Here is a 27,804-nt window from a genome sequence, read left to right on the forward strand (position 1 = left end):
AAAAGGACTGGGCCTCCAGCATACTGCCAAACGTGAGTGGTAAGACCAGACATCCTTGCTTTTTCCTGTTCTTAGAGGGAAAAGTCTTCAATATTTAATCTTAAGTATGATGTTATCTTTAGGTATTCATAGATTCCCTGTATCAGATTGAGGACGTTTCATCTCTTACTAGTGTCCTAAGAGTTTTTTTTTTTTTAATCATGAATGGTAAAGAATTTGGTAAAATGTTGTCTCCTTTACTCGGTTAATGTGGAGAATTATGTTGATGGATTTAGAATGCTAAACGACCTTGCATTCCTGAAATAAACTCCACTTGATTATAATACATTAGTCATTTTATGAATTGAAGAATTTGACTTGCTAATAATTTCTTAAGGATTTTTACTTCTATGTTCATGAGGAATTTTGGTTTCTAATTTTCTTTCTTATAATATTCTTGTCAAGTTTATTGATAGTGTTATGTTGACTTCAAAAAAGAAATGGGAGGTGCTTCTTCCTCCTTTATTTTCTAAAAGAGCTTGTGTAGGACTAGTATTATTTCTCCCTTAAATATTTGATAGAAGCCATCAGTGAAGCCATCTGAGTTCAAAGGTATATTTGACGGACTATTTTTATTTTCTATTTCATTTTGTGCCAGATTTGGTAAATTGTGCTTTTCAAAAAATTTGTTTGTGGAATTTATTAGCAAAAAGTGTTCATAATACTTCCTTACTATCATTTTAACATTTATAGGATCTGTACAGATGTCACCTCTTCAACTCCTCCACTAGTAATTTTTGTACTTTCTTTTTTTCTTGATCAATTTTGTAAGATTTATCAATTCCCTTAATCTTTTCAAAGAAACAAGTTTTGACTTTGTTGTTATTTCTCTATTGTCTGTTTTGAGTCCATTGATTTCTGCTCTTAACTTGTTTGCTTCCTTCCTTCGTCACAATGTGTATCCTTCACAAATGCACACTGAGCTTTGTGCATTTTTTTCTAGCTTCTTAAGACAGAACTTAGGTCACCGATTTTAGAACTTTTTTCTTTTCTAATATGAACATTTAAAAACCATTAATTCCTCTCTAAGCACTGCTTTAGACACATTCAACAAATTTTATTGAGTTTTTTCTTCTCATATTCTCTCTTTATAAAATATTTTCTAATTTCGCTCATAATTCTTCTTTAACCCAAGGTAATTTGGAAGTATGTTTTTTATTTTCACATATTTGGGATTTTCCATGTTTCCGTTACTGATTTTTAAAATACTATGCATAATCTTAATCCTTTGAAATCTATTGAGACTTCTTTTATGACCCAGTTTATAGTCTGTTTTAGTGAATTTTCTCTATGAATTTGAAAAGAATATGTATTCTACAGTTGTAGGGGATAGTGTTCTATAAACATTAACTTGGATGATAGTACTATTCAAATTTTCTATATTCTTATGAGTCTTTATCTAGTTGTTCTACCAATTACTGAAAATCAGAGTTAAAATCTCCAACCGTAATAGTGAATTTGTCTATTTGTCCCTTTAGTTCTATAAACTTTTTGCTGCATGCATTTACAAACTTGCAATAGGTGCAAATAAATTTAAGAGTTTTATGTCTTCTTAATGATTTCTTATGATTAATTTTTGTGTGATATATCAGTTAATGATCTTTTATTTGTAACTCATCTGCAATTTTATACTTAAAAATGTGTCTCTTATTGCAGCATACAGTTGTGTCTTATTTTTGTTATCTGGTCTATCAATTTCTGCCTTTTAATTGAGGTGTTTAGTTCATGTGTACATTATGAAATTATTGATAAAGTTGGATTTAAGTCTACCAGCTTGATATTTGTTTGCTGATTATCCCTTTACTTCTCTTTCTCTGCTTTAATACTTCTTTTTGAATTACTAAAATAGTTTTTAAAAAATATTCTTTTTGGCTGTACCTCATCATTTTTTTCCTTCTTCTTTAGGGATTATAATATGCATCCTCAAATTATTACAGTCTACTTTAATATTATACTATCTTACCTATAATGTAGGAGCCTTACAATATAATTCTATATCCCTGTCCTTTTTTGTGCTGTCATAGATTTTTCTTCAATATACACTATAAATTCTAAATTACTTGATTACTTTTGCCATTAAAAAGTCAATTATTTTAAAAAGAAATTAGGAAAAGAAAGAAATGCATTTTATAATTATCCACACATTTACCATTTCAACACACTTCACTTTTCACATAGATCCAAATTTCACCTGGTATTTCCCTTGGGCTTGAACAACTTCCTATAGTATTTTTTGTAGTGGAGATCTGTTGTCAATGAATTCTCTCAGGTTTTATTTGTCTGAAAAAGTCTTCATTTTTTAAGGATATTTCCACTAGCTATGGAATTTGAGGTTGATAGGATTTTTTCTCCAACACTTCAAGGTAACAGTCTATTGTCTTCTAATTTGCATTGCTTCTAATGAAAAGTCATAAAAAATTCTTATAATTATTTCACTGAATATAATATGCCTTTATGTCTAGCAGACTTTAGATTTTTACGTTTTTGTTTGGTTTTCAGCAATCCGACATGATATGCCTTCATGTGCTTATTTTTATATTTTTAATAGTAGTTGGGGCTCATTAAGCTTCTTGGATTTGTACATCTATTTATTTTTTTTATTTTAATTTTTTTTTGTATGCTGTATGGTGTAGGTCACATTGCAGTCTTTTTCCATGTGACTATCCCACTATTGCAGCACCATTTGTTGATTTTTTTTTGGCAGGGAGGGGACGGTGGGCATGGGCCAGGAATCAAACCCAGGTCTCCCACATGGCAGGCAAGAATTCTACCACTGAACTATCCTTGCACCACCTGTACATCGATTTTTTTTTTTTTGCATGGGCAGGCAACAGGAATTGAACCTGGGTCTCCCACAAGGCGGGTGAGAACTCTATCACCGAGCCACTGTGGCCTGCCCTGTACATCAATTTTTAAAAATCAAATTTGGTAAAGTTTTGATGATTGTTTCTACAAATATTTCTTTCTGTTCCATTTTTCTCTCTCTTCTTTCCGTGAACCTAATATACTTATAATAGGCATAAGATTGCTTGATATTATTCCACAAATTACTGGCAATATGTTCATTTATTTTTAGTCACTTTTCCTCTCTCCTGCTTCAATCTCAATAACTTCTACTGATTGTGTTAAAGTTTATTTACGTTTGTTTTTTGATGGTTAATCTGTTGTTAAGTTATCCAGTGATTTTTTTATATTTCTTATTTTTTCAGCTCTAGACTTTCCATTTCCATTTGTTTTTTATTTAGACTTTCCCTTTGTCTTCTGAAATATTCTACCTTTGCCCATTAAATCCATATTTTCCTTAAATTATTTAGCATATTTATAATGGTTATTTTAAAGTCCTTATCTGAACATTCCAATACCTAGGCTAGTCATAGTTTTGTCTCTATTGTATGCAGTTTTTTCTTCATTATGGGTAGCATTTTTATGGGTATTCTTCTTTAAATTCTCCTCTAGAAATTTTTCATAGGAAAACAGTGGAAAATTGAACATAATAATTTCTGCTTAGTTTTGTTTATTTTCCAGAATTGCAAGACATGTCCTCTGTCTGGTAGTTATTTGGATTTGCCTAGAACTGAGTTGAGCTGGTGACAATTTGCTGCCTTTATTGTTTACTTTTGATTTGCCCAACTCCTGACCAGTTTCATTTTTTTAAATCTTTGAATTCAACTCCTGCAGGGCCCCAGAATTTAAAAAAACAGCAGAAAGTATGAAACTATGCAATTTGCCCTATCAGTCACTGGTACTTTCTATAAAAATTTGGAAGTGGGGGGTAAATTATTGGAGTTTTGGGTTTTCTTTTAATACTTTTTGTGTTTTTTTGTTTACGTCACTTATTGAATTACTGCTTCTCAGCTCCAAATTCACTATTCTCTGTACTGCTCTGATACTGGGGCTGGATTCTGGAGACATTATTTCTCCTTTGCAAATTCGACTGATGTTAGGCTTGACCAATAGAGGGCACTGGAGAGACACTGCAAGTCTGGAAGAGGAAGAAGCAACATCTTCCAGAGTTTGGGATTTCTACATGATGGCAAGTGGGTCAGCATGTTAGGATACTGGCTATTTACGAGAGAGGAAATCTATTCTTTGATTCAACAGCAAGTGTTCCCCAACCTCTGTCAGCAGGCTCTCTCCAGAGTCCTGAACCTCAGCCTTGCAGGTGTCCCCTTCTCTAAGTTTCTAATTCCTTTGTTGTTTATTTTAACTTCAGTCTTAGGGGAAGTTATTGCTCTCTGCAGTAGCTTTCAGTTGTCTTTTACTTAATCAGCAATTTTTGACACCTAAATATTCCCTGTCTAAATTGCTATTGCAATTTATGTCTTCTAACTGGACCTGAGCATCTTTCAGATTTGAATCCTTCCTACCAGCACACACTCTTATTTAAAGTCGGACTGATTTCCCCTTGTAAATTCTCCCTGTCTGTGGCAGGTCCACTCCTCCATTCCAGGCCCAGATAGCTCTATCTTTGACTAACTACTCCCAATTCCTGGAGTCTCTTCTCCATCTCCCTTCTATGCCCTGGCACACTCAAAGTCACCCATCAAATGAATCAGAGGGCATCTCCTTGGTGAAAGCTTTCCACTCCTCCATTCACTCACACCTATCCACTCCCCAGGCATGGAAGCTATAGTTCTCTGCTACTCCTAGGAAGGACTTATTTCTCTAGGGAATATAGTTCATTGAGGCTTCCCTGTATACATCACTCCTCATTAATCCCATAGAAAAGTATGTTTTAAGTTTTTTTCAGGTTCTTCTGGTTGCTTCCCAGGACTAAATCTCTTTCATGTCTTTCTCCATCCTAACTGGAAGCAGAAGGCTCTAGTTATTCTTGTAAATGTAAGGAAAATTTTAGAAGGATATACTGTTACAGTACTTACAACTGAGAAATATGGAATGGGGGCACATGGGATGGTAGAGAGATAAGTTCTTATGCTTTACTATAATCTTCATTAATTCATTCATTTTTATAGCAAAAATTATTGAGTGTCTACTATGGGCCTGGCATTTCTCTGAGCACTAAGGAAACAGCATGCACAACAATAAAAAGTCACCACTCTCATGGAACTCACATCTAGTGGGGGGAGACAGACAATAAATAAATATGCAATAAGCCAGATGATGCTGTGAATAAATTAGGTTAAGAAAAGTAGAGTGTGATGATAGTGAGAGTGCTATTTTATATTGATGGTCCAGGAAGATTGTTTATTAGGGAATATTTAAGCAGCTATTTCAAAGAATTTGGAGAGTGAATCATGGGGATGGTTCTGCCTTCCAGGCAGAAAAACCAGTAAGCGCAAAGATCCTGTGGTAGGTGTGTGTTTAGTATATTTGAGGACAGCAAGGAGACCAGGGTGTTGGGAGTTGAGTAACTGAAGGGAAGAAGGGTAGGAAATGAGGTGAGAGAGGAATGAGGGGCCAGAGCACTTAAGAACAGTGGTTCTTTTTCTGAGCAAGATGCAGAGCTACTGAACATTTCTAAGCTAAGCAGAGATGTGAACTGACTCATATTTTAGAAGACTCACTCTCGTGTAGAGAACACAGTTATATGGACTCTGTACTAATTTACTAATTTTCCTTTGACACATAACATGTGTGCATATAATATATATTTTTATATTTTATAATAATATAAAAAATATTATTATAATAACAATAAAGAAAAAAACCAATAGTCTGCTACAAAATTAAGTTCCAGCAGAATTCCTGCAGTTGCCCAAGGCCAGGCTCCAAGATCAGACCCCATTAAAAGATAACATGCGGCCCAGGGCTCTGCTTCTGAATTTTAATTTCAGCCTTACAGATTCAGGGTGCCCATAGGAAATCCAGAGGAGCCCAGAGAGAATGTGGGCCAGATTTGAATTGCAATATGGTGTTTAAACATTCCAAGTAGACCTATTATCTGGAATCAAAATGCTATACTTCGTTTTATATCTATGTATGTGTGTATGTATATATGTGTGTATACAATCACTTAATTTTTAAAAATTGCCTAACTCTTCCAACTTCTCCGGCTAGCAGAGGTATTATTCAGTTGTCCTCATTCTTTAGTTCCCTGAAAGGAAAAAGTGTGGCAAAATTGGGGTCCCCAGGGCAGCCAGAACTGAGCTGGACACACAGTTCATATCTGCGTCAAGGCCGTGTGAGCTACCTGGGACTGCTCCCTTCTTAGCAGGTGACATGCACACTTAACCGAGAGAGTGGGGTCTGGGACGGGGAGGGCTGGGAGTTGAGTTCATCTTTTGCCTTCACCCTCTTTATGAATTCCTCTTAAATTTCGCACTGGAGCCACACACCCAAGCCTCACTGCCCCACACCCCCAGTCTATTCCACTGTTGGATGTGATTGGGAATTCTTCCTAATCTTGAGCTGAACTCGGCCTCCCAGCTCTCCCCCCTGGCTCTAGCTCTAGCCTCTGGATTCACAGGGGAAGTCCCCATTCCTCTGCATATGGAAGAACAATTCCTTATGTCTGTTGTGAAAGACCAAGGTGAGAATCACACCTTCAGCCTACCTTCCTCAGTTGAGCTTTCTCCAGCCCAGATCCAGGTTACACTCTCTGCTCCCCAGACAGTGATCTCTTGCACTCACTGTCTACTTCCTGCAATTCCTTCCCTACCTCCTTTCTCTGTTCTGGCACACATTATCCTTAAAGATGGCTCAGCAGGCATCTCTTTGGCAGACTCCTCACCTCCCCCAGCAGGGGGATCAATGTCTCCCTGCACTTCCATGGCACTTTTAAGGTGCTCCACCTGCAGCCCACGTCACAGTGTGCAGGAATTGTGCCTAGCTTGCCTCTTCTCCATCCCAACCAGACTGAGCTTTCCTTGGGCAGGGGCCATGTCTTTTCCATCTCTGTATCCCCAGGGCTTTCATAGGTATGACTACATAGCAGATGCTGAATAAATGTTGCCAAATAGATGAATGAGTATATGAATGAATTATTGAACGGAGCCAACCAGGACATCCTATGTATTTTTACGTGACTAGACCTCCAGATTGCCTTTTTTTTTCAAGCATTATTGAGGATGAGAAAAGAAAGCAAAAGTCTGGGGACTATATTGTATATTTTTCAGAACAACAAACACCCCCACGCCCCCTCTCCCTTGGTAAGTGAAGTCACTGTTCTTAGCAGCTGGTTTAGGACAGAGAAAAGTGATATATTGAGCAGTGCCAGCCACGAGCCAGGGCCTGGCACAGGGCTTACTTTGGTCAGCTTGCTGGGTCCTCACTGCCCCCTGGGGAGTGAGGCCTATTGTTCCTGTTTCACAGATGAGGAACTTGGTGCTGTGTAAGTATCCCAGGGTTTCTGACACTGCAAATGGTAACACAGACATATGTGCTTGAGCCTAAAGCCCTCCTTTTCTATGCCACATTATGTCTCTAAGAAGGAAATACAGAAGGAAGAAATTAACAGAGGCTTGTCCCTACCCAAGAGAAGCTGGGCTTTGAGTTGAGTAAGGACTCAGGAATGGTTTGAGAATGAGGATGAGAGGGTGGAATGGAATGGAGGGAGGGTATGTGAACATACATGACCATCAGCAGGGACTAAGGGTCAGAAGCTAGAGGGGCCCCCTAGTCCCAGCTCCCTTGGGGCAGAATCCATCAAAAATACACCTTGGCAAGTGATTGGCAGGGCCTCTGCCCACCAAGGGCAGGTCTTCCTTGCACCCCTGTCTGGGTTCTAGACGGGCTTCACCTGCCTTTTTTACTATCTCTTTCTCCACTCAAAATGGGAATGAACTTTGTATGTCACCACCATAGAAAGCCAGTGATGAAAATACACAAGATCTCACAAAAAACATAGATTTCCTCAGGTTTCTTCTAGAGTTCTGTCCATTAGGAGGTATTAGACGTGAAAGCTAAGCGTACACTAAACCCATGGAACAGGTTGGGTCTCCCTCCTTGGATAAAGGGAAACCAAGAGTGATAGTGAGTACATTTTGGTTTGGAATACACTGTTTTGAGTATTCGGGTATACGCTCTAGTCAGTAAGGCTTGGCCACACAAAAATCTTGATTTCCAGAATTGGTTGAACTTTGTATCCCTAGCCACTTGAGTCCATAATTAGATCTCTCTTTCAGTCTCTCTCTGCCTACCTCTTTCTCTCTCCCCATCTCACCCATCTTCTCTCCCCCTTGGACCTTCTCCCTCTTGCTTCTTTCTTCCTCCCTACACCTTTCTCCATTCTCTACTCTCTCCTTCTCTCTCACTCTCATGAGGCACAAACAGTTGATTCTTTGGCTCTGAGAAGCAAGCCACCACCTCAGATGCAATAACTGAGAGAGATGAAGAGTTCTGATGGACATGACAGGCAGGCAGTGAATGGAGGAACAACCAACCACTCAGGGGGTCTCGGTCCTGATTATGAGCTGCTGCCGCCACAGGCCCACTCAACTGCTGGGTCCATGACTTCCAGCTTTGAACAAGCAACTGAATTTAGGGAACCGTACTAAAAAGATAAAATCCAAAAGGGGCCACCACCATAGTGTCAGGCACCAGGCACATCCTTTATAAGAGAGGACAACACCCAAGCCACCAGAAAGGCTTGGGACCCTTTTTCCTCCCAGATGCATCAGAGAAAGTAAAATCCTCCTTTGTCTTCCAAACTAACCCATCTACCTGAGCCCCCAATTGTAAATCAAACATCTTCTCCCATAATTTTTCCCACTTAGCCTGTTCTCTCTTCCTCCCTCCCTCCCTCTCTCCCATATTCATTTTTGCCCTCTGCCTTGTTACAATTGCTCCCTTCTACTTAAAGAGGGGAGTGGAAGGAGGAGAAGGGAGATGGGGCAAGGAGAATAAAGGGGTAAGGCAAAGGAGAGAGATGATGAGGAGGAGGAGGAGGAGAGGAGGAAAGAAGGAGAATGGGGCTTAGAATAGAAGAAAAGGAAGGAAGAGGAGGGGTAAGAAGTAGAGGAGAAGAGGACTTTATTTGATCTTACATCCTCTTGCAGCTATTATTCTTTTTTCTTATCCAAATGGGCTCTAAGTGCATTTACTTCCCTACAGCCTGCTCTCTGAATATGTTCAGGTTTTAGTCCTGGAACCAACCAGCACAGCACAAGGCCATGAACTTTATCTTTTCATCTTTATATTCACCCAGACTTCCCTCTCCACCTTGTCCTGACTTAAGACAATGTCTGGGTCCTGGTAGGTACTCATTGCTTGAATCACCCTAGTCATTATGATAATCTTCTGGTCTTCCTGCCCCAGTCCTTCTCCACCTGATCAGCTAGCATACCACCATCCAAGATAACATTTCAAGGCCTGATTTAATCCCACAACTCACCTCTCCTTTCATCAAAACATTCCATGTCTGGCTTTCAAATATCTTTCTGATCTGGCCCCTTCCCTGTTCCCCCTCTCCTTTATTCACCTTCATACATCCTGTAGTTCAGAAAAAACCTTTAATGTTTGCTTATTCCCACACATACGCTGCCCTTCCCTGACATCATGTCTTTGCTTATGGTGTCTTCCTTTGCCTGAAGTAGCCCCTCTCAATAACCGAACTTGTGCTTGGCATTTACCTGCCAAGACCACTTTCCTGACTAGACTTTCTTTCAACACCTGTAGCTCTTTGTTTTATATCTAATATTATAATTAGCACATTATGTCTCTAAACTAGACATATCAACAATAACATCTACCAGACTGAAGACCCTTCCAAGTAAGACTATGCCCTACCCCACGCCTGATCTGTATGGTGTGATCCCATCACCCTGCCACAGCTACTTGGGCCAAGCAGGGGCACTTAGTCATGAAGCAGTCAGTCCAGAGCTGTCCACTGGTCTATCACATAGGGTGGCATGAAAAACTCTGCCCTACGGACTCTACAGGTTTTCACTGAGTCAGTGAGATTTCCTCTCCAAAGAATTTGCATTGGAAACTTCACTGACTTACTGTGAGTAGTGGGAGCTGAAGTTGAAAGGTCATGAGACAGAAGAAGGAAAGGGAAGCTTTGATGAACCCACATGAGCCCAAGAGACAGTAGACATGCACATGTAAGTAAAAGCTATTCTGGATAGAAGATAAGAAAGCCAACTGCAAGTAAAAGGCAAATCAGACATTCACGCTGTGAAGCCAACTTTGAAGGCATTAGCTGAGACAGGTTAACGGCAGATCACTAGAGTGAGGACACACCAACTCCTGATGCCCAAGCCTTCAGAGCTGCTGTGGATTCTAAATAGCATAGTAGTGTCTGGTTCCATGACTCATTTCATTATAGTTCCTCTTCTTTCTGAAGGCAGGTGTTCAGCCCTCCCTGGTTGTCATGAGTCCTTACCTCTTGGCTGAGACCCCTTTTTCCTTTTTTTTGTGGTAATCAGTTTTGGGGTATTCCTCATATGAGAACTGATCTCTCAGAGACACAGACACACTGAGGTGTGAGCACCTGAAACCAAATAGTTGGCAGCCAGTGGCGGAGGTCAGCAATGGTGGAGGGAGAGGAGGGAAATTTAAACATCTTGAGGGATCGGGAAATAATTTGGTGAAATGTTCCTAAACTTTTTCTGCTTAATATTCACAAATTTCAGGGGAAGAATGAGCTAGCAGCTTTATGCTCTATAATGACTTTATTCTTGCATTGCATTTAAGCCAAATTATGAAAAGGTAGCAAGAGTTAAAAGAGTCTTTCAAAAATGCTTTGAGATCCAACTTGGGGCTGAGCTGTTTCTGTCAATCTTTGCCCCCACTTGGTTAGAACAGGGATGCTGACAACTGAGGAGCTAATTGGTGTTGGAGGGACAGCGCCCTCCCCCATTCCCCTTTCAGGAGTCTCCTCCTCTTTCCCTGCTCTCCTCCCCAAGGCTCCTGCTTCTGGCAAGACTTTTTAGTGGCCCTTAGGGCAAGGAGGAAAGCTCACCTTGGGTAAACTTTGTGGGGCTAGGTCCCATTTAGTTGCCACAACACAGATGCATTCCCAGGACCTCTCATTAAAACACCTACAGTTGAACCTAAACCTCCTGTTTCAATAAGGTTGCAAGCTCCTTGCTAATGCCCAACACGAATTAACAAAACACTGCATCAGCCTTTCATGTCTCATTACAGTGTTACTGTGATATTTATTAGCACAATTCCTTGTAGAACATGGGTTGGAATATCTGAAAACTGAGTCAAGCAATCTCCTCGACTATATGGGGAAAATGCTTCACCACTACCCTGCAGCACACATAAACTTTGCAATTTGTGCTCACAACAACTCCCAGCAGAAGACAATCGGTTACCATCCTGGGTGCACTCGCATTGGATGGGGCGACATTAGCTCAGACTGTAATTATCTTCCATTCACGCTACTCTCAAATGACTAGGTTGTTACCATGCTTTTATTTCAAAGAACAGTTCTATTAGTCATTTACTAAAATTTAACAACCTACAGTGCTTCCATGAATTAATTACAGTCTGGAGAAAATAAACACAAACTTAACGGATCACGTTGTTCTAAATCACATTAGCCTAATTGCGTGATATTCGGGATTAATTTGACTTTTAAAGCCCATTTCCCTCCATTCCTCCCCTCCCTCTTTGTGTCTGTCTGCTGCCTCCTTCCACACTCATCTGTAGGAGACATAATTTACCCAGAGTAATAGGAAAGCTAGAAAAGAAATAAACTCTTCGGAATGTTTGACAAGGAAGGAGAGATGTGTTACTATTGCAATTTGTTCTTGGCAGCGACGAAGACATACACCCCAACATTTTCCTTTTTCCTCCTTGCCTGCTACAAAGATACTCTCAAATCATGCAGCAAAAGAAGACCTAGGACGTAAATTCTCCATATAATGGCGGTGCAGAGGGAGCTGCATGGGGAATGAGGGAGGGTCAGGCGATTGAAGCGTGCACGGTGTCTTGAAGGACACACAGAATTTCATCATATGGAGAAGTGAGGAAAGAGAATTCCAGGACCCAGGAACAGAGTGAAAAAAAAAAAGCACAGAGTTTCTGAGGAAGTGTAGGGAAGGGCAAAATACTTTTTTCCTCCCTTTTATCTGGGGAGAGCACAGACACAGTCCCCCACTGCCACAAACTGTGCAGTCAGGTTTCCCACATTTGGAGAAATCGAAGGGTCAGCACATTTGGAGCGCAATGGATAAACCTCACCTTGGGAAAACCACCTTCATCATCATGGTGTCTCCCCTGCCAGATAAGTATTTGTGTGGCCTTTTAAAAATTTATATTTATGTGTATGTTTGATAATGTATATAAGGCATCGATATAGTAGGATGCATATAACTTATAAATATACAGATACTGGGGATGTGCAGTCAAACATTATTTATAACAGTGAATGCAATCAAAACATTTGGCAATCCATCAGAGATCTTTAAGCAGTCCAGTGCCTAAATGAGATCATTACAAAGATCGTCTGGTGCAGTAAACGGAGTGGGCTGGGGGGAGGAGGAAGTACAGGCAGACAGACCAAGCCAGGGGAACAGAGGTGGAAAAGAGGAGGATGCAGGAAACTCTTTGGGAAGTAGCATCAATTAGGACTTGATTCACAATTTGAAGGCATAAAGAGAGGAGAGTTTCAGATTTTGAAACCTTTACCTTGGATATCTGGGAAAACAGTGATACCTCTAGTGAAATCAGAATAAAAGAGAAAATGTGGGGAAGGGGGCAAATGGTGAGTCCGGGTTGGGAAATGTTGAGTTTTAGGATGCTGTGGGTCATGTAGGTGGAGATGTCTATTAAAACAGTTGAAACTTCAACCTGGAATTCAGGGGGGGCTAGCCAAGCAAAACCATGGGTGCGTTAACTTCCTCACGTAGTCATCCATCCCCCTCTTTGTCCAGTCATCCATCCATTGGTCCATCTGAAACCATGTGGAGCACCTTTTCATGCCAGGCACCATGCTCGCATGGCCTGTGGGGAGGGGGAGGCCACAAGCAGAGACCATTCCTGCCTGAAAGGGCAGAGGCCAGCACTAGCCACAGCAGGGATTGGCCTCCATTCCACAAGGCTCACAGGACAGCCTTGATGATTGTCTGGGAGGTGTGAAGAAGGGAGGAAGCTGTCACAATCAGGTAAAGAACCCAAAGTCAAGGACGCTTACCCTCACTTCTCATTTCTTCCCCATACTGCCTTCCACACTGAGCCCCAGAATCCACTGGAAATTTGTAGTCAGGGGGCATTGGGTGACATGTGGTTAAAAAGAAAGACATTCACAAGGCCCCCGGAAAGCCACTGGCCCCACAGCAAGTTGGCTCTTCTGGTGCTTTCTCTCAGAGCCCAGGACACCACCCAGACCCAGGTCAGGCTGTAGTCAGACTCAACTCACACCACCGAGCTTGAGTAAGGAGAGTGTTTGAATCATAAATAATAAGCAACGTGTTTTCACATTTCCCCATGGTGTCATAACTAATATTGTCCATTCCCAAATTAGTGTTTCTACGAAATCTTTATGGACTTAAGTAGACAATGCTCCACCCTGGGGTTCAAGAATGCAGGACTTTCGCCCAAACTCTGCCACTGTCATTAACCCTGGAGTAAGACCTCTAAGCAGTTCTCACTGCAATGAAGCTTGAGCACCACTTCATGGGGATGCGACAGAATGCTTCCGAGCAGTAAAATGTTACAGTTCAGTCTACATTATTATTATTCACTTTCAATATGAATTTTCAAAAATTCAAAAAAAACCCACATCTCCACAGAAGGAATGTCAAAGAATTGGAAGAAAACCCGATTGAAGAGTTGAAGGAAATCTAGCTAAATTGATAAAAGATTAATAATTTTCACCAATAGAAAGCTTATCCTCAATACTTCCCCTCCCAACTTACACACAAAGTATCCTGGGATGTGTCCTGACCACTGGAAAATCTTTTATCTCACTGGGAGACGTAGAAGGCACAGTGGGAGCGGCCACAGTAAGCATAAGCTCTAGGGGGTGCTAGACTAACTCTAGTGGTACAGCCCTGGTTATTTGGTTTTATCAGTTTTATGTACTTCGTGAACTTGCACTGCCCTGGTAGAAGCAAGAGGAGATTCCAAGTGTCTTTCAAAAAGGAGCTGGAGACATCAGACTACTGCTAGGGGGAAAGCTGGGAATTGGGAAGTACATCCCTCTACCTATGGAATGAGTGTGGCAGATATATTAACTCCCCTGAAATTCAAAGAAATGTAGGTGTTTGCTAAGTCACAAGAGACCATTATGGAGCACAATTACCATTGATATTTTATAGGAAAATAGAGGAAACTGTCAGATAAAATCTTGAGATAAGCGCATACATTTTCTTTGTTACTATGAGAAACAGATTACCACTGTTTTCATCTTATAAATATATAATCAGAATAAATACATATTGTTTTTGTGAATTTGCTTGTTTTCTTTATTGCACTCTGTGTTTTTTAGTGCTTCTCAAATTACTTCTCAATCAACACAGTACTCTCCTTCATCATTATACCAAGTAGAAGCTCTCAGATGGCTAAAGATAGGTTGAAGACAATAATGGGTTACTCTAATTTACTGTGCTTTGTGCAAGCTGAGGGCACCCTAGAATGCCCCAGTCAAACGGTATCAGGCTAAAAAAACTTATTTATCTTCAATGTTGCTGAGGCTCCTATCACTGATCTTCTGTTCCACAATGACACTTTAAGTCAAAGAGTAAAACGGAACGAAACTGCTGACTTTCAGACTTTTGGTCCTGCTTCTGGGGGTGCATTTTGGACACAAATTCATGGAGAGTAGTTAGTTGGTAAGTGTGATTGATGGTGTCACAGAGCATCATCTAAACTACCAGGGCCCAGGGAGGGACGTGAAACTGAAATTGTCCCGCTTTCTGACATGAGATATGGACCTAGCCCAGCTCCTATGATGTCATATCTTGTACACCACATCTGAGGTCCTTGAGCAGTTTCGCTGATGTTAACACTGAGCCAGACTTAACATTAAATGACAAGACAGAATTTCCAATGACCCTGACTTCCCAGGCGGACCTTCTTGGACTGATGTGTGACGTATGATGTGTGGGAGGACAGCTGAACTACAGCTGCAGACAAGGCTGACACTGAACATGGCTGCCAGCTGTGGAATGCTGGGAAACTCCCACTCCCAGAAGAGCAGCCAGAAGCCTGGAGGGTGCGGAATTCTGGGGAATTCAAAATTCCCCAGAGTGAGTAACCAAAAGCTGCTCTGACAGCCAAAGATACCCTTCCTGCGAGACATTACAGGAAGGACTTAGAGGACCACAGTACCCATGAATGGTTCAAACCCCCAGGACCAGAAATAGGGACAGTCTAGGGTTTGGAGCATTGCTTACCAAACTTCAGACCTTTAGGTATAACCTTTGCAATATTTGACATATCTGAACATCCCCAGTAACATATTTACTTAATATTTACCAGATCTCTAAATGGTCTATTTAAATAAACACATTTTTAAAGGAAACTTTATGTCACACTCATATGTGCAAGTATTCATTATAAAACTACAAATGTATAAACTAACCATAAGATAAAATACACACTTATTAAAAGAATAGTCTCAACAGAAAACCTTCACACACTTCTGATGTAATAGTACTACACTTCAGGAGTGGGAGGTGGGGTATGACTTGCAGGAGCACAACTTCTGTCTCTCATTTCGATCCTGGTAAATGAAGACCACTATATTTTATAGCAAATTTACCATCCTTTTCAGGAAGAAGGAGCCTTCTTTCACAGAGATCAAAGATAATCCAGAATATGAAAGAATTCACAATACAACAGAAAGAATGAACTTCCTATGTCTTCCAGTTATCAGTTGCTGCATTACAAAACTACCCCAAACTTTATGGTTTCATATATCTCAGTTATTACATCTCACCATTTTATGGCTCAGGAATTTAGGAAGGGATCAACTGGGCAAATGCCTCTGACCCATGTGGCATCAGCTGGGTCCTGTCAGAGCCCAGGACAGCACCCAGAACCAAGTCAGACCATAGTCAGACTCAACTCACATCACCAAGCATGGCTGGGGCTGGAGGAACCACTTCCAAGATGTTTTCTTTGTCAACATGTCTGGTGCCTTTCTGTGTTCCTTGTCTCTTCTCCCTTCCTGAAGTACCTCATCCTCTAGGCCCTCTCCCAGCATGATGGTCTCTGGATAGTCACACTTCCTACTTTTTTTTTTTTTTTTTTTGGTGGCTCAGGGCTCCAAGAGTGAGCATTCCAAGACACCAGGTGAAGCTGCAAGTCTTCTTAAGCTAGTTTTCTCCATCATCACTGCTACCACATTGTATTAGCCAAGCAAGTCACTGAGGACAGCCAGATTCAAGCAGAGGGCAATTAGACCCCACCTCTCCACGGAAGGAATGTCAAACAATCTGTGACCATATTTACTCTTCCACCCCATCCTTATGTAGCGAGCCAGGAGAAAACACTCGGACATGGGATTGCCAGGTCTTGGATAAAATTATACAGCCATATAATGCAGGAGGCAGGTCACATTGGGCAAAAGCATGGGTTTTGGAGTCAGGTGAACTTGGCTTTCAGACTGGGAGACGTGGAGCCAGTTGCTAAAATTCACCAGATCTCTGGTTTGGGCTGTGAAATGGAATAATATTAAATTCCAAGGCTATTGTGTGGACACCTAGTAAAACCTCTGCCACATCCTGGTCCTCAGTGTTAACACCTTTGAGCAATCACATGCAATACTGAGGAGTTTTACTAAGGCATTTCAAAAAATACTGTATGACAAAACCTATAGTAATCTGAAGGAGAATGAGGCAACGGATACAGAGTCTTCTCAGATAGCTTAAAGCTGCAGTTGTTTTCTTTTTTCTTCTTAGGAAATTCACTAGCAAGCTTCTTCCCAGAATGTCACTGTCTTCCCAAAATTCTCGCCCGGATTTTTGAGAGTTCTGCATAGTAAGCTTTTAGGGAACCGGCAAAACGACACCCATCATCAGGTGTTTGGGGAGGCACAAGAGAATAAAACATATGTCCCAATCCACCCACGCCGCGCGGCAGGGGGAACATCCCCAGCAGAGGGCATTTTGGAAATGCCTTGAGATGATTTCTTTCGGTCCGTTGTTGGATCGGGGGACGCGTCACAGGCAGAGTCGGGGATGCTGGCCGTCCGCACAATGAAGCGCCGTCTCGCCATACAGCCACATTCATGAGGATCTGAACCTAGAATTCACTTCATTTTATGTATAAAAGTAATGCAGTTTTACTCAGCTGTAATATACACTTTATTTCCCAAGGAAGCAATCGTTATGCAAATCAAGGGAAGACATCGCAATTTTGTTCAGCACTTTACCAAGGGTTGGTCACCATTTTGGAAAGTCGTATCGCCAGGGGGCAGCACCTACGTCACCAATACCACTCGCTGGTTTCAGTCTGCGTTGGTGAGCCTCCCACGCGGCGCTCCTGGGGTCGGGGGTCGGCGCCGCACCACTCCATTGTCTTCCGGGGTGGGCGCGCCTGCCCCGGAAGTAGTTATGAATTACTTTGCCTTCATCCTCTTTATATTTCAGTCATGACATAAAACTGACTTTTCTTAAATTATGTGTGTAGGTGAGTTATAATATCTGGGAATTTCACTTAGGGATTGTAAAAACGGCATTAAAAAAATATTTGGAATGAAAGTGGGGGTTGAGTCCGCCTGGATTGAGAACCCACCGCTTTAAAAGAAGTTTGCTGTGGATCAAAAATGTCTTTCCAAGTGGAAACACCAGGACTCATTTCCTTTCTGGAACCTGCTGGACCTGGGAATGGTTCAGCCAAACCCAGCGGGAGCAGCTGGCCTGAAGCATGAAAGGGCTCTTTCTCTTCAGCCGTCACAGGTGAAAACATATGGACACCCCAAGCTGGTTTTCAGTTCTGGAGGGAGGCGGAGGGGAGGAAGGAGACCCAGCTGTTTCCTATGGGCACATAGCCTTGGGCAAGTTATTTAACATAAGCCTCAGTTTCCCCAGCTGTATGATAGACATAAAAATTACTCCTCCAGCATTAACTTCCTGTGTGGATTAAATAAGATAAAGCATGTTTAGTGCTTGCCTTAGTAACTGGCACAGGTTGCTCAAAATACATGTATTTATTTCAATTTGTTCATTTACAGTGATTCTGGCTCCATTGTACCGCTCAGCATCCTATGGGGACTGACAAGGAATACCATCCACTACATAGTTGAGGACGACAAGGCTCAGAAATGCGAAGGGACAGATGCCCTGGGTTATACTGCTGCTGACCAATAAACTGGCTTTTCGGACTCTGAATCCATGCGACACCACATAGGTTTTAGTCTGTATGACTTTAGGACAAAATTAGGCCCTCAGAAGAAGAGGCAGCTCCTGAAGGAGGAAATTAAAGGATGTTACTAGGGGGAAAGAAGCCCTTGCTAACAGTTGAGGCTTCCCAGCAACAGAAGGGGTGGCTTCCTGAGGACAGGGGACTGTGCCACATGCAACCTGGGAAGACCAGGGAAGAATTTGAAGGTTTACCAGGGAAGATGGCCTCCAGAAGCCCTCAATCTAAGAGTCTGTGATTCCTTTAAAGACCACTTCTTGGAGTATGGATTTTCCCTTTTTAACTCTTTCCTTCAAACATCCAATGTTTTTCCCTCAAGCTCATTATTTTCATTATTATTATTATTACCACTTATTTTAACCTTCCAGTCTTCACAGAGGAGTGGAAAAAATGGTCTCAGATATTAGCAGATCCATGGTCCCAGTATAAATTCTTCTTTTCCTGTCTCAAGTCTCCCTCAGGAATGAGAAAGAAAAAAAAAAACAAACCTGTAAACTGGTCATCAGTCTACAAAATACACAAACAGAATACAGAAAATCTTGGCCAAAGGGTGGCCTGAGTTAACTTTAATTTCTCCAGGAAGCCAGGTAAGCCATACTGCTCCCTGCTGGAAATATGTAAGGACCAGCTGGGTCTTTGGCCTTATGAATTATTTTTCTTGAGGTCCTTGGCCTTATGAATTATTTTTCTTGAGACATGAAAATGTCAAATATAGTTATAAAAATAATGACCTAAGCTGTGCCCAGAAATATATGCTTTAAAAAAATGTGATTATACTTCCAATTTATTCCATACTACTCAAGCTAATTGGTGAGAACTCAATTTCTCAGCACTTGACCTGAGCAGGGATCTGGCCTGCGTCCAGGGAAACAGGTATGTGATTAACTTTTCTGAATGCGCTTTCTCCTCCTTCGTTATCAGAACACTTTAGTTGTTTGATTCTTTGCTAGGTTCATGGCAAGTGGTTTCTAACTGATAGGGAGGGTAATTGAAAGAGAGAGCCAGTCCTCTACCCCATCACATATCATTGCTCTACCCTGCCATATCACACCCCAAAATGAGTTTCTAATTTCATTGCACTGTATAACATTTATACTCACATGGTTGCATTAAGGCAGTGCACAGTTGTACAGCTTCTCACTCTAGAACTAATTAACTATTTCCACATCAGGGACCAACATAAATCCACCATACAGCTAGCCCCCATTATTTGCATTAAATATATAATAATTATTGTTACAAACAAAACACACAAAAAACTGATAGCTATGCTTTCATACTATAAGAGTAAAAACATTAGAACCAGGTACTTTTTTTTCGTTCACTCTGTCTATACTTTTTGATTTGTGCACCAAAATTTAAAGCTATCATCAGCTTTCCACCCGAGTCATTTTCTAAATGAGGCCTTAAAAGTGGATGTGTTCCACGTACTTGAGTGCATTTTGGCATTGGAAAGTAGGAAATTGAAATGCAAGTGGAAATGTGCATGTGGCTAAAGGGTGACCCCTAAATCTCATGGCAGTTTTTCCAGCATGGGGGAGAATAGCAATGGCATGCACCAAATCTTGCTTGAATCTAACAATGACCATAAGTTTCTCAAGACTGAAAAATGACTGAAATCTGTTCCCACGATGGCATAGTCCTTTAACTGATCGATAAATCCAGTATCTCACATAACATTTCCCAGTCATTTTCTTTGGGATGAACAGCATGTCTTAATAGCTAATTGTTGATAAAGTCTTAACATCACCATAATTTCCCAACAGCAAAGGCGTTAAATCCTACAGGACTGAAAAGAAAAAAGGTCAGCTCTCTTTTTTGGAATGTTGCACGGAATGAAAATGATCCCCATCGGCCAGTAATGGTTTAGAAATGGTTAGAATCAAAGGAACCAAGATACCTGACCTCCAAATCGTATCTCCGAAACCAAAAGCCTGATCGTGTTTTTCTTTGCAGTGCTTCCTTTCTTCAATTGCCAAGGCCATGGTTGCCTGCCCAAACAGGATTAACCATCCCCCTCACCCCCACCCCCCGAGGCCAGGTCTAACGCTACCCAAACCTCTGATCAGGCGCTGGCAGTGTGAACGCTGCTCTGGAGAGGGATGTCAGGGCTGGACTGTGGACCCCAGAGAGAAAAGCATACTCCTTAGTCTTTGACCCTGGTTTTCTCATCAGGAGCCATGATGTGCTGGAATGACTTGTGAACACATGAGAAAGGGAAAGCAGAAAATCTTCCCTTCAACCCAAAAGAAAAGGACCTACAATGCCTTAAAAAGCTAAGAGTTCTATTTTAGTTAACTAGTACTCAATCCTTTCTGAACTGTACCAGGGAACTGAGGAGGGAGCATGATGGTCAAGTCCTCATGGAAGGGGGAGGAAAGAGATTCCCCCCTCTGGGTTTCATCCTGGTACCTCTTTGTTCGGTACCCATTGCCCCCAGCTGGATTTAGGCCCCACCAAAGTAATTGTTTGCTCTACCCAGCTCAGCCTTTGTCCCCAAGCTTAGTACTTGTCTTCCTGAAAATCCGAGTAATTCTTTAGGGTTACTTTCAAGCAATATGTTTCTGTTTTGAAGGAATTAGAGAGCTTTTGTTCTATGATAATCAGCACAGTTAAAGAGGAGAAGGGCAAAGCCTTTTGTTAGCAAACAAACATTCAGCACCCAAAAGTTGAGTCACTCTCACGAGGCTAACCAGACAACCGTCACCACCTTTAAAAGCACAGGGTTGACAGTGTTTTCCCTTGGCATGTTAATTTTCTCATAACAGTTCACTCCACTCCTCTGCTTCTGTACATGCACCTTATGCAGAAAGGCAGCCCCTCACTCCTCAGCCCAGCCCAGTCCCCAAAGGGCTGACATCCTTCACTGCAGGAATGAGCAGTCATTCCTGAGAATCAACAAAAGTGAGAGCAGTTTCCATCAATCTGGTTAATAAATGCAGCTTCCAGGAGAAATGCTTATCTGCCTCCCCACAACCAAAAACTTAGGTGGAGCGTGTCTAGGTTGGTGACAGTGTGAAGAGGAGGTATGGGGTCTCACCTTGCCAGATTCTCTGTAAAACACAAACCAGTACAAACAATAGCAGTAATCCCAGGGGAGACTGTCTGGTGGATCTCAGGACATATTCCCATCACTTCAGGGTGTCAAATGGATTCCGTGGAATGACTTTTCAGCTTAATACAAAGTGAGAACTGCCACTGGGTATAATACATTCCCTTCTGTCCTAAAATAGTTAGTAGTCCGAGAAGCTATCATTCCTAGAAGCAAGAGGTGTTTTATCTCCTCTGTGGTGGCCGAGTACCTCTTCTGAGTGCTGATTTAATCTAGATCACACAAATCCTGCTTACTGCTTGCTCCATCCCACCACCCCAAAGCCAGGGATGTTCTTGTGTGTTTCAGAACTGCCAAGTTAACCCAGGAGGAAGCTGTGCCACCTGTATGGAGTCCTGGCCAGGTCTCCTGACTGGGAGAAGCAGGAGCCCAGCAATGCTAAGGTTGAACGAGTCCAGAGGGAAGAGAGAGAGGTCTAACTTCTGCAGGGGAGATGTGCACCCATCTCCCCTCACCTTCTAGGTGCTTTGGCTAAATAGCAGCATCCCTCATTTGGATGCCCCCAAATGCAGCTCAGGAGTGACCAGTAGCACTAGTGTGTGTATGTGTGGCTGTGTATGCCTGAGAGGGTTCTGTGTGGAGCAGCCTGCCCTGAAATGCTGAATGCTTCTGTGCCTCTTCAGACATTAATACGCTAAATTCCAAACAGCTGTCAGCATGTCCAAAATGGCCCTCCTTCTTGCAGATTTGAATCTCAATCTCAATCTCGGCATCTGACAAAACTGAAACCGAGATGAACGCAACAACAGTGAAAAACACTTAGAACCTTGTGGGCTCGCAGCCAAAGAGCTCAAACTTGGTTTGGGCGCACCGACACATGCAGGAATCGCCACGGTGATTTACAGCAACAACTAGTGGAGATTTATAGCAGAGACTAGAGCATGGTGCTCTTGCAAATGCAGGGGTTGGGGAGGACTTAAACGTAGAAAAGAAAAATGCAGAAAGAGAAAGCAATAAATTCAAATGCGATCTAAACATTCCAAGTTACTCTTTAGATCTCAGCAATTTTACCATGTAATGGTCTTTCACTCACATTGGAAAATGTCACAATAGATGTTTGAATTAAAATCCAGTAGGTGTGCCAAAAGACAGATTGTTAAAAATTGGCAGCATTCCAGACAACTTACTAGGCTGCATGCTGCCCGGGTCTGAGACAGTTGCCAATTCTAGAGAAAGTTAATGATCGCCTTATAGATAAAGGGGCGATTTTTAAAGCTTGTGGTGTGGCTTTTGTGATTCATTAATTAAAATTTAGACTAATTTACTAGACACACTGGCTGCTTCTTTTACATTATATATGTACCAATCATCTTATTTTTCTCCCAGGGGTTATTTTTAATCCCTTGTCTCATCTCACCTGTCTGCCTTTGTGAAGGGAACAAAAACATAAAAAACCATGTAATTCTCAAACTAACCTCATAGCCGACTGTGGGATTAAGAGGTAAGATATTCACGGAGCTACTTAACAAAAACTCTGTCCTAGAGATGTCAAAATTTGCTCCTCGGAAGAAAGAAGCATATGCGCTCATACCATAGGGAATTGCTTTCACAAACTTCATCCCCAAAATGTTAGCCCAGATTTTACACTCTTTGATAATTAGATTGGAAGAGAGTCTTTCCCTTTCTCCTTTCCGTTCTCTCCCACCCCATTCCCAAATACAAGCTGAAGGGCCAGTGGAAGAGAAGACGGAATGAAACCGGAGGTGCCTGGAATATCTAAAACCTCCAGTGAAGCCATCCCCCGCCCCACTTTGTTCAGAAGGGGTGGATTCGGTGAGCCCTCGCCCGATACCTGGAGTTTGTGGGATGCTGAAGCATTGAGCAGGGCAAAGGTGAGGAAAATGTCCTGCTGAGTCTACCAGGGTGCCTGGGAGTGATGTCTGAGCTCCAGCCCCACCTCTGCCTGGACCAAATGATCCTCTAAGGTGCATGTTTTGAGGATCGAGTGTGGATGTGTGTGATGTGTGCTGCAGCCATGTAAAATTGTAAACAGCCCTACAAAAAAAAAAAGCTTCAATTTCACTCCCCCAATTGACGTAAAGGTTATTCCTCTCTGAGTGTGCCTTGTTTTGATTTAAGGAAACTTCAGTTATGTTTTCTTAAACTTGCTGAAGTTAAGTATTCGAGATCCAAAACTGAGATTAAAAAATAAATGAAAGCCACCACATTGCCAGAGGATTAACTCAATGTGGTTACAATTTTCCCATCATTTAAAGTTCTTGAAAATTTTACAAATTAAAAAATTATAGCTTTGTCCTTTGGGTTCTTGCTTGAATGTTCACAATAAGTAAATATTACTGGACATTAACCCAAAAAAGTCATAACTTCAAAAAAAATCTTCAAAATAAAACAGTTCTAGAGGCAGGAAGTATTTGCGCTGGGTTGTTTTCTAGCAACTGGTGGGCGCCTCTCACCTGCCGTCAGAGCAGCGCCCCGCGACCCCGCGACCCCGCGACCCCGGTGCCCGCAAGCCCAGAACCAGAAAGTGAAACTGCCTCTGTTACTTTCGCTCGCCTCAAAAACACACCACCCAAAGCAAAGAAATGATGCACAGCCATCTGTGCTTGTTTCTAGTACCGCTTTCTTTTATTTATTTATTTATTTATTTTGTTCAGTTCCTTTGTTTTGTTTTGTTTGCTGCAAAATAAAAGTAATTTTGGCAACACTGGGCAGAAAATTTCAACTTTTCTTCCAATTCCACGAATCAAACAGACCGATAAATTTACCAAAAATATTATAGAGTCCCTCCACATTCCCAATTTAAAGAGCTAAAGGAAATAATGTTCCTATTTTTAAAAATATCTGTTACAAAGGTGTTTAAAAGCTAGAAGACTTTGAAGCCACCAAACATCCTGAAAACTGAAGGGTCTGCGTGAAAATTTTACTTGAGTTTAGACACTCCTTGCTGCCTTCCCCGACGATCTTCTCCCAGGTGCTGTAGCTCAAACACCTTCTCAGTTTTTTGGCTACTTCTGCCAAGCAACCCCCAAATGCTCCCACACAAATATTCTATCCCCTTCCCCAAATATTTGACTTTAGCACACTATGAATTCCTTTGTGGTTATTTGTATGCCTTTACTTTTTCATAAAATATTCTATTTTTATTTTTATTTGTGAAATAAAATAGAAATAAAATATTCTATTTTATGAAAATATTCTATTTTATGAAAAAGCCTTAAGGAAAAAAATGCAACTGTGTCCCCTCATTCTTCAAAAATGGTTCTTCGGGTTGAAAAGGGGGAAAAACACACATGACACAACAAACATACCTGCCTTGTTCAATTTGTCTCCATTCTGAAGCACTTGGGTTGCTTTGGCAAGTACCACTGCACCTTAAACCAACGAGACACCCAGTTTCTCAGAAAGCTACCGATGGTCTTGCCCACTTGAGGACCATCATAAAATCTAGAGATGACACAACGAGCCCCTCCTGTTTACGATCACAGGAGCGGAAAGGACCCTGACTTAGATGCCTCAACCATCAGCAAAATGATGGACACAGCAGCCCACACCTCACCCTCTCCACAGGTCCTGTCCTGCCCGACAAGCAAACGGGAGAGGACGCCCCATGCCTTGTGATGCTGGGGGGAATGTGTGAAAATTGGTCCAAGTCACACACCACTCCAGCTGGGAAGGAAGCAACTCTGTATCTGAACTTCGGAAAACTGCTCTTGACACTTCTTAGTCACCTGGGTTTTGTTTTTTTATTTCTTTCTCCCAAAGTCAACCCAAACCAGCAACTGGTAGCAAATAGTATTCTCATCTACGCCTAGTAAATTAGGAAAAACCACACAAAGATGCATAAAATATTCCATCTGAGATCTTTTTTCTTTTTTCTTTCTTTTCTTAAACAGTTTTATTCACACATCTTACAATTAAACCTAAGTAAAAAAATCAGTGGTTCCCAGATAATCACATTCCATCTCAGATTTTAAAAACAAAATTCAACGTTGAAAAAAAAACTTTTGCAAGTTCACAACATATCAAATTTAATAACCAAATTTTAGGTAAATATTTTCATCCCAAGACATCCAGCAAATTTTTTTAATTAAAAACAAAGCAAAGCAAAACGATAGTACAAAAAACAAATTTTAAAGAGCTAACCAGTTATTTGAGTTCACATTTGGAAAATTAACTTTCTATATACTTAAAAGCAGATTTTAAGAGCAGTAAGCGTGTCTATACCCAAAACTTATACATCTTCCCTTTGAGATCTGGTTAAGAAATCAAACCTATTTTGAGGAGCAGGAACTAAAGTTTACCTGCTGGGCATGATGGCTCTCATGCAGGACACTCATACATTGCCACAGAGGTAGGCATGCAACCTGGGAAAAACTGAAACAGGTACGCTGCCGTGCTGACAGTTAAAAGAGAAAGATCCCATGTCAAAGGCACACCCTCCGAGTGTGCATCTCCCTTACCTATGGCTCCTTCACTGGAGCCCTGATCGGTTCTTTACCAAGCTGGGAATGTTGACTCGGAAGACAGTTGACTTTCAGCACATGCAAACCAAGAGTATTGCAAAGCTATCTTCCACCCGTGCGTGCGTTAGGAGCTCACAGTTAGTCTCCAGCAGCCCTGCTCTCCGGCTGCAAACATCTCATTAGACTAATGCATTCAGCACAGGCAGAAAACTCGATTTACCATAGCTACAGCAATGAATTTCCATTACGATGACAGCTTCAACCACATCATGTCCGGAAAACCAGCCAACCACTGGCTTTTAAAGAACACACACATTTTACATGCAGAAAATGAGGCCTGTGTGTGTGTGTGTGTGTGTGTGTGTGTTTCGTGTTTCCTTCCTCTTAGCAGCCCCAGTAACAGAAATGTGCAGTGCAGCTTTTTGTCCACATGAGCTGCAAGGTAATGACACTTCTGCTTCTTTGGTGGTTACGTCCTCGTAATAGCCTGAATTATGTCACAATTGTCGAATGGGTGTTTCCAATATTTCGGTTTTCATTACCCCTCCTCTGTTGCTATAGAAACCAGACAGTAACATCATCTCTTTGTCCCAGTCCTGCAGCAGTGAGGGCCAGCACCAAGCTTGTAAGATACTGGTGATCTGAACAGGCGAATGTTTGACTTTGGACAAATAAAACCTAAAGAAATGTGCTAATGACATCATTGTTCAGAAGGGAGGGTGTGTTTGCCAAAGGAGCGTGTCTACACAGCGTGAAGGCACCGTGGCTGTACACATTAACTTTGCAGCTGCATACAACGCATGTGTCCAGGGCTCCAACTTGGCTTCCAGATCTGTGAGTATAAGTGCATACGCCTCTCTCCTTCGGTGAACATGCTTGGACTCCAACCGGAGCAGAAGAGCCGTCGGTCCTCACCTAGGAAAAGGGCTGCTGTTTGTCCTCCAGGCCCCATTGTGTCCTCTGTAGCAAATCAATTTACCCCGGGGCAGGTTTGTTTTCTTCCCCTTTCTTTTTGTAAAGTGGAGCAAGGCTCCCCACTGCCCCTTCCATTCGCTCTGGGTTATTGTTCCCAAGCACTTCCTACAAGATGAAGCAATTGTTCTACAAATATGTGGCCACACGCAGGCTTACTCCCGGGGGCTGAGCAGCAAGCAAATTTAGCCCAAACTAAACATCAGCTAAGGCTAATGAAGGCTTGGGCCACAACTTGGACAGTTATCAAGAGTGAAAAAAATGAAATGACAACTTTGGGGGGTTTCTGAATATATGTGTAGAGTCACATTAGAAAGAAATTTCTCCTCAAGCCATTAGGCTAGTTGTTTGGGTTTTGTTTTTGTTTTTTTTTTTTGTTTGTTTGTTTCTTTGAATGAGGGCATTGTCGTTATTGAGCAATAAGTAATTCACTGCTCTAGTTCATTTAAGCATCCAACTTTGGTTTTTGTTGTTGTGTTTTTTTGTTGTAGAAAAGACAAGTTTACTTAGTTGTCCATTTTGATCATTCAGTACAAATTGACTTTAAAGAAGAAGAAGACAGAGGAGAAGGAGGAAGAGGGAGGGGGGAGGGAAAGAGAGGGGAAGGAAGTAGGACCCAATGGACAATTTAAATTTGGCCAGCATCTCATTGGTCCCAGCCGCGGAGGTTGTGTTTCTGTCTGTGGCCTGGCACACAGCCCCCACCACATTCAGTGGCAAAGCACCCCGCACAGGCTGAGATGGTAGACCAGACTTCACTTCAAGTGTTCTTTCAGATAAATAGCTTGTTCTTAAATAATTTGAAAGATTTCCCAAATCCTGTAAAAGAAGAAAAACACTTGGCAGAGTCTTCCCCAAAGAGTGGCGTGTCGGGGTTTTCCACTCAGCTCTGTGAGGGGTTCTCATTCCGATCCTGGGATGTGTTCTCCTTCCCTTCCCCTCAGATGCGCTGTTGTGGCTTGTACTTCAGTCCAGGTGGCTGAGATGCAAGCATGGTCACTTGACACAGACAGGTCCGACCTCACAAAGATGTCC

The 27,804-nt window shown here is 41.8% G+C and overlaps 1 protein-coding gene, 1 long non-coding RNA gene and 1 other non-coding gene across 4 annotated transcripts in view; 1 reads left to right on the forward strand and 2 right to left on the reverse strand.

Annotated features, from left to right (window-relative positions):
• The window catches only part of SCML4 (Scm polycomb group protein like 4), a 102,360-nt gene extending 76,318 nt beyond the window's left edge, over nucleotides 1-26,042 (reverse strand). The window contains exon 1 of one of the 2 annotated variants that reach the window (XM_077162563.1): nucleotides 25,795-26,042. The gene's annotated coding sequence lies outside the window, so the exon portion shown is untranslated. The remainder of the gene's footprint in view (nucleotides 1-25,794) is intronic. The other variant, XM_077162562.1, reaches the window with a different exon arrangement.
• LOC143685277 (U1 spliceosomal RNA) lies at nucleotides 12,024-12,186 on the reverse strand. Its single transcript, XR_013176525.1, has one exon. It is a non-coding gene; the product is annotated as a U1 spliceosomal RNA (small nuclear RNA).
• On the forward strand, nucleotides 17,368-18,230 carry LOC143685025 (uncharacterized). The gene is made up of 2 exons (XR_013176326.1): nucleotides 17,368-17,798; nucleotides 18,074-18,230. It is a non-coding gene; the product is annotated as an uncharacterized LOC143685025 (long non-coding RNA).
• Nucleotides 26,043-27,804: the final 1,762 nt, after the last annotated feature.

This window comes from Tamandua tetradactyla, chromosome 5 (genome assembly GCF_023851605.1).
Source record: "Tamandua tetradactyla isolate mTamTet1 chromosome 5, mTamTet1.pri, whole genome shotgun sequence".
NCBI lineage: Eukaryota > Metazoa > Chordata > Mammalia > Pilosa > Myrmecophagidae > Tamandua > Tamandua tetradactyla.